General features: G+C 39.9%; 1 non-coding gene across 1 annotated transcript; it reads left to right on the top strand.

Annotated features, from left to right (window-relative positions):
• The first annotated feature begins 6564 nt into the window (after positions 1 to 6564).
• On the top strand, positions 6565 to 6637 carry TRNAS-GGA (transfer RNA serine (anticodon GGA)). The gene has a single exon. It is a non-coding gene; the product is annotated as a tRNA-Ser (tRNA).
• Positions 6638 to 7890: the final 1253 nt, after the last annotated feature.

Genomic DNA, 7890 nt, shown 5'->3' with positions numbered 1-7890 from the left:
CCTTCCATTACTTCTGAGCTTCTCCATAATGTCTTCATTTAGATCTGTGAAAGCTTGGAAGTTGGCATATTGCTATTCTAGCACAGAAAGAAGAAAGTAAAAGTGTTAGTCTCTCAATTGTGTTCCAACTCTTTGAGGCCTCATGGACTGTAGCCTGCCGGGCTCCTCTGTCCATGCGATTTTCCAGGAAGAATACTGGAGTGGGTTGCCATTCCTGTCTCCAGGGGATCTCCCTGACCTAGGGATCAAACCAGGGTCTCCTGTATTGTAGGCAGATTCTTTACTGACTGAGCCACTAAGGAAGCGTGCAAAGAACAGGTAGCTCATCTGTAGGAAGCAGAATGCAAGATTCCACATATCAGGATCTGTTGCTAAGCCCTCAGTTTCCCAGCTTGGTCAAGTCCCCTGCCTGGGCACTTTACAGCACAGTTCCAAGGGGACCACCTCGAGCACTGGAATTAGGGACATTGATAAGCTAGGGAACACATTAGTTAATAAGAAGTTTCATTCCTTTTCCCACAAAATAGGGATATATTACCTACTGAAGATGGGTTTTGCAGATAATAAATGAGATAATGCATGTAACTTACCTGGACATCACATAAGTATTACAGAATTAATACATCCCAAACAAAATTCTTTATCTTTCTTCTCTGTGCCTCCTCTCACCAAAATCTGTTCTCCTTTTTCTTCTTCTTCTTATTTTGGTTCTCACTACTGGCTTATAGCACTGCTATTTTCTCATTTCTGATTTCTGAAGTCAAAAACTGTGGAGTCATTTGAAACTTCTTCTCTCACACCTCCCACAATTAGCCTGTAACTAAGTTCAATCACTTCAGCCTATTATTCATATCCATCCCATCATGTCCATATATTTATATCTATACAGCCTATCAATCATATTCATCCCATCTTCTTCACCTTCTCCATTGCTATCACCTTTGGTCATGTCCTTTTCTTTTTCCAATCCAATCTTTTTCCTGATTGTTTTCAATTAACTTCTCACAAATTGCTTCATATTCCTTTCAAACCATTTTCCATCCACTGTCTAAATAGATGATTCAAATAATTTAATCAGGTTCTTCCCTGCTTATAATCATTCAAGGTACTTTATGCAAAACCCTTTATAATCTGGCCTTTCCATTTATACTGTCATCTCCTTCTGTTTCTAAATATACATATTCTACTTCTCAGCCTTGCACAGACATATTGGGACACCTTAAATCTGAGGTCTTGTTCAAGGCATGAACTGAAGCTATTGCTGTGCTCATTCCCTTGACTGTCTTCACATCTCCTACTCTTCATTCAAGTTCATCTGAGAGGACACCTCCTCCATGAGTCTTTTTATTTTTCACTGCTCCTAGGCAGTTTGTGTTACCTAGTCTATGCTTTTATAATAGTTGAACAGGCCATATGATGGCACCCATTCATTCATTCATTCATAGAGTGAGGTATTCATGCAGCCAATATTCAACAATTCAGTCACCTTGCTAGGTTTGCAAATTCAGATAGGTAAGAAACAATCTCTGTTCTCAAGGAATTCATTGGCCCAGTGAAAACAAGTAAAACATACACAAATAGCATTGTAACACTATGTACTAAGTGCAATGATAAAAATATGCATAGGATAATAATATGGGAACACTTATCCCTGTTTGTGGGTGGGGTCCTCCTGGAGAAAGCAGATAAAGTGCTCTCAAAGTCTTACTTGTCTCATTTAGAAAATGATAAAAATAATAAAACCTACCACATTTGAGTGCTGAAAGCTTTAAAGGAAAACATCCATATGCTTGGCACTTAGCAAGCCCTCAATAAATGTTAACTGCTGCTTTACATATCTTTAGCAAATAAAAGGTAAAATTGATAAACTTTTTTTTTTGAGAGTTTTCCCACAGAATGTTACTCTTTATTTTCTATTTATTTATTTTTTAATATTCAAGATGTTTTTTAAATTTCCAATACAATATTGTAAAGTAATTAAAAAAAAAAAGAAATTTGATAAAGTTTTCTTTTAAAAAATATTTATGTATTTATTTGACTGAGCTGGGTCTTTTTAAAAAAAAATTTGGCTGTGCTGGGTCTTACTTATGGCACATGGGACCTTAACTCCCCAACCAGGATTTGAACCCAGGCCCTCTGCATTGGGAGCATAGAGTTTTAGCCACTGAACCACTAGGGAAGTCCCTGGGCTGAGTCTTAGTTCCAGTGTGAGGATCTTTAGTTGCAGCATGTAGGATCTAGTTCCCTGACCAGGGATCAAACTGGGGCCCTCCTGCACTGGGAATACTGAATCTTAGCCTCTAGACTACCATCCTATTTTTAGCTAATTCTTAAAGAATAATTAAGAGTTACCCTGTGTAGGAGACAAAGAAATAAGAGGTGGGAGGAAGAGCATTCCAGACAGCATAGCAGGAGCCAGGAATATAGATGAGAGACCACAGCATTTTAAGGTTGTTGAGGTGTTAACTTCAAGGCAGAGAAGAGTTGCAACCAGGCTGAAGAGATAAATCAGACAATGGTGGGTCCTCATAAGGCTTCCTAAGGATCTTTAATCACTCCATATGTTATGGGATGCCCCAGAAGTGGATGAGAGTGATGTTAACAGCCAGCCTGATTCTGTTAATGGATAACTAATAAAATGAACATCCTGCAATTAGATGAAAGAGATATGGAAATGTGTGGACTATGAAATAAGGGGCCCAGAAGTTTCAGGAGAAATGTATGTAAGAAAAAGGAAAAAGAACTGGGTCACAGAAGAAAAACAAAGACTAGAAAGGAAGTCTCAAATAATAAAATTGCTTCCATGCAGAGCCAAGTTGCGACCCCAGGAGCAGCAGAAGTAGAGACTCAGTGAAGGCTGATCTGGTATATATGTGGTGGCCCAGGTAAGAGCTGCCTACAGAAGGCCAGAAGTTTCATTGTTGGCACAGGAAGATGGGCAAGAGTTGGAAATTTTAAGTTTACAGTATTTGCTCAACTCACTTTCCTCCAATAGACCCAGAACACCTTAGGGCTACCTGTCTCATCTCTGTATCCCCAGAGAGAAATATATCTTTATCTTATGATTGACTCACTTGATTTTAACTTCCATTGTAGGTAAAAGGTGAGAAAGTTTCAATGGACCATAGTCTATTGGGAGACTATCTTTAAGTCAGTGTTGCTTTCTACATTAGCCTTTAAGTAATCACTTTGGTAGGATAGTTCTGGTATTTTCACCTGATATCAGATGGATTTTAGTGAGAGCAAGTCATCTGAGAAATTTTGGGCTTGCTTATTCATCTAAATAATAGTGATTATTTATACTTACCTTAGTAGACCCAGAGAGAGACAAGAGGAAATGATAAACATTAAATCTAAATAAAAGCTAAATAAAAATGTGTAATACTATTAGTATTTTAAATATTGCAAACAGAGGTGGCAGAATGCATGTAAAGAGCAGTGAAGCACAATTTCTTTTCTACCTGTTATCAGTCCTATGTTTAACATAAGGTTCCAAATATGTGGAAGATGATGCTACTACTCATGAGACACAGATGCACAGGGCTCACCATTTCACAGACAGTTGCCATCCGCCAACAGCAAGATCTCACAGTCTCCCTTGGACAGAGGGTCATGGTAATAAAGCAGATCCATGAGGAGTACTCTTGTATCCAAAGCTGATTTGATTGCAGAAAAGCAGCCCCAATATGTTCATTGTATATTCTGTGTGTGAGATATCTAAGGATTGGTGCCAAAATGCAGCCTCTGTTCACTGGTGCCAAATAGAAATGTGGAGACGTGGGGTTTTGGGTGACATAGAAAAGAACAGCTTCATTGCTTTGGGGCCACAGCAGAATAATGCCCTCAAGACTGTGTGACCCACCCTGGACCGAGTAGCAAGGAGTCTTCCAGTGTTAAATGAGTAGGGTGTGATCAGCTCATGGCTATTCTTTTGGTTGGTGGTAAGGTGATTGGGAGTCAGCATTATCAACCTTCTGGTTCCAACTGGGCTGGGGTCTCTGTGCTCATGGGCAGCATAAAGTTAACTTCTTTCACCTAGCGGGGATTTCAGTAGCTACAAAACACCTCAAAAGACATGACTCAATACTATCCATAGTCCTTGAGGAAGAACTAAAGATCCTTGACTTTATTTAAGGGCTAAAGTATTATTACATTATCTTGCTTGACTGTTTTCCTTTCTTTCTGTGTTTCTTCAACTCTCTGATTAAATTTATCTTTGACTGAAGTTTTTATACAGTTTTTAACTCTTTTAAAAAGGCAGGCAGAGGACCCTAATGGGTTGGAGTTTATTCTGGGAAGGCCTCAAAGGGTCCAGCTCAGTCACAGGATGTACAGACTTGCAAAGAAATCTTAAAATCATTCAATGTTTTTTGCTGTTATTAACAATTTTGATGATACTATTATTATTTTGTTGTTCAGTCACTAAGTCATGTCCGACTCTTTGAGACCCCATGGACTGCAGCATGTCAGGCTTATCTGACCTTCACCATCTCCTGGAGTTTGCTCAAACTCATGTCCATTGAGTCAGTGATGCCATCCAACGATCTTATCCTCTGTTGCTCCCTTCTCCTTTTGCCCTCGATCTTTCCCAGCATCTGGGTCTTTTCCAGTGAGTCAGCTCTTCCCATCAGGTGGCCAAAATATTGGACCTTCAAGTTTAGCATCAGTCCTTCTAATGAATATTACAACACATACATTAGGAATCTAGGAAAAATGGTACTGATGAACATATTTTCAGGGCAGGAAAAGAGGCACAGATGTAGAGAATGGATTTGTGGATATAGTGGGAGAAAGAGAGGGGGAAAATTGAGAATCAAGATTGCCAGGAGAAATATCAGTAACTTCAGATATGCAGATGACACCACCCTTATGGCAGGAAGTAAAGAGGAACTAAAGAGCCTCTTGATGAAAGTGAAAGAGGAAACTGAAAAAGCTGAATTAAAACTCAGCATTCCAAAAAGAAAGGTCATGGCATCTGGTCCCATCACTTCATAGCGAATAGATGGGGAAACAATGGAAACAGTGACAGGCTTTATTTTCTTTGACTCCAAAATCACTGCATGGTGATTGCAGCCATGAAATTCAAAGATACTTGCTCCTTGGAAGAAAAGCTGTGACCAACCTAGACAGTATATTAAAAATCAGAGACATTACTTTGCCAACAAAGGTTTGTCTAGTCAAAGCTACTGTTTTTCCAGTAGTCATGTATGTATGGATGTGAGAGTTGGGCCATAAAGAAGGCTGAGCACTGAAGGATTTATGCTTTTGAAGAATGGTATTGGAGAAGACTAATAAGATGCCCTCGAACTGCAAGGAGATCAAACCAATCAATTGCCAAATTTTGAGCAACAGAAAGACATGAATCTGACTAAACTTTTAAAAGAGCACTGCAATGAATGTATTGAGAATAGACTGAAAAGGGGCTAAACCAGAAGCAGAGAGATAGTAGGAGGCTATCACAATAATTCAACAATATACCCAAATCTATCCTCCAGCTTGATATCTATGCCCATTAGAGACACTCAAAGGGCAGGTAAAGAAGCAGAGACATTATCACTGAAGGGCCTGGTGAAAGAAATAAGCACAAATCTGGGATGGGTCTTTACCACTAGCATATATAAGTGGACTAGTTTACCTGGTGAGTTACCCCAACTAAAGAAATAACCGCTCCTTGGAGTTACACAGTACAGGTCTTACGCCTAAAGTGAAAATTCAGGATCTCAGGACCAGCAAGGCAGCATTGGGTAGCCTGGCTAGGACTAAGAAAACTAAGCAAGGGGAGCCTATAAAGTGCGGGGAAACACTGATGCTGAGAGCAAGATTCATTCATCCACAAGGTATTTATGAGTATCTCGTATGTCCTGGGAATTCAACTAGGCAGGAGAGAGAGAGAAACAGAGAAGACATAGACACTGCCTTCAGGAAGTTCACAGTCATGTTGAGGAGATGAAAAAGAAAACAAATAATTGCAAACCAGTGAGCAATATTTACAGGATGAACTAGGTACAGTTATACCCACAGAGGAGTCATTGGTCAAACTTGACCAAAGAAATCAAGGAAGGCTTCATATGGGAGAAGGTATTTAAGTTTGATTTTGAAGGCTATGTTTTTCAGTTAATCAATGGGCTTTCCTTTCACTCACAATAAGTATCAAGGACCCTGCAGGGCTACAGAGTCCTGCATGACCTGTTCTCCTGCACCTCACCACTCTGGTCTCATTTCTTACTCTGCCTCCTGCTCACTCTGCTCCAGCCACACTGGCCTCCTAATCGCTCCTGAATGTGCCAAGCGCACCTCTGAACCAAAACCTTTGTACTGGTTATTCTCTTTGCTGCTCTTCTTCTTTGTTCACGTGGATAATTCCCTCACCACCTCTTAAGTTTTTGTTCAAATGTCGTCTTGTCAACCCTGTTATGTTCTTTGTAAAACTGCAGCTTCCTGCACACCACCTCTATGAACTCTTGGTTCTCCTTATTCTGCCTTTTCTTTTTCATTTTTACCATTGCATTTATACCTTTCCCGTGTACTCTGTAGTTTACTAATTTATTTATTATGTTTTGGGCTTCCCTGGTGGCTCAGAGGTTAAAGCGTCTGCCTGGAATGCAGGAGACCCGGGTTCAATCCCTGGGTCAGGAAGATCCCCTGGAGAAGGAAATGGCAACCCATTCCTGTATTATTGCCTGGAGAATCCCATGGAGGGAGGAGCCTGGTAGGCTACAGTCCATGGGGTCGCAAACTGTTTTTGTCTGAGTAGGGTAAAAATATAAGCTGAAAAAAAAGTCAGCAATCTTTATTTTGTTCACTGATATATCCAGAGTGCCTAGAAGAGTGTCTGTTCCATGGGCATGTCATAAATGTATGTGGAATGAATAAAGGATGAACGAAAGGATTAGCCAGACACCTCTTTTTTTCAGACATCTTTTTTACAGGTGTCTTCCTGAGAACATATAGGACACGGGTTTGCAGAATGCAGTGGTAGAATACACTTTTGATACTCACTATAAGGAATTATGTTCCCAGAAAAAAGCTCAAAAATAAGCCACTCATATTTTATTACCCAAGCTCAGTAGAAACTTAGAAATGTATCATTTGAGCAGTGCTAAAAATAAACATTTTGCAATTGTTCCTGTCATCTATAAAATTCTCTGGATTGGAAAGTATGTTTCATCAAACCGTTCATATATATTCTACACCCACTGCATCGATTTCTTCATCTCTGTTTAACTTTGCAATCCAACTTCTGCTTTTTTAATAACCATTTTAAATAACTATTTTTGCTGTATTTATATTCAGCCTGGTTCTATGATATTTTTTAGCTCCCGAGGGCATCTGCTGAGAACCTCTAGTTTAAGAACAACTTCTCAAAGGTAAGAACTCTACTGTTTACACCTTAAAAGCTACTCTGAAGTGCATTTTAACATTTTAACAATGGCAAAACAGATATATTCAGATTAAATATATCACCCTCATCAGTTCAGTTCAGTCGCTCAGTCATATCCAACTCTTTGTGACCCCATGAATCGCAGCATGCCAGGCCTCCCTGTCCATCACCAACTCCTGGAGTTCACCCAAACTCATGTCCATTGAGTCAGTGATGCCATCCAACCATCTCATCCTCTGTCATCCCCTTCTCCTCCTGCCCTCAATCTTTCCCAGCATCAGGGTCTTTCCAAATGAGTCAGCTCTTTGCATTAGGTGGCCAAAGTATTGGAGTTTCAGTTTCAACATCAGTCCTTCCAATGAACACCCAGGACTGATCTCCTTTAGGCTGGACTGGTTGGATCTCCTTGTAGTCCAAGGGACTCTCAAGAGTCTTCTCCAAAACCACAGTTCAAAAGCATCAATTCTTCAGCACTCAGCTTTCTTTATAGTCCAACTCTCACATCCATA

The sequence above is a fragment of the Bos javanicus genome, chromosome 3, assembly GCF_032452875.1.
Source record: "Bos javanicus breed banteng chromosome 3, ARS-OSU_banteng_1.0, whole genome shotgun sequence".
NCBI classification, from domain to species: Eukaryota; Metazoa; Chordata; class Mammalia; order Artiodactyla; family Bovidae; genus Bos; species Bos javanicus.
Note: the sequence above shows the minus strand (reverse complement) of the source record. Positions and strands in the feature narration are given on the sequence as shown.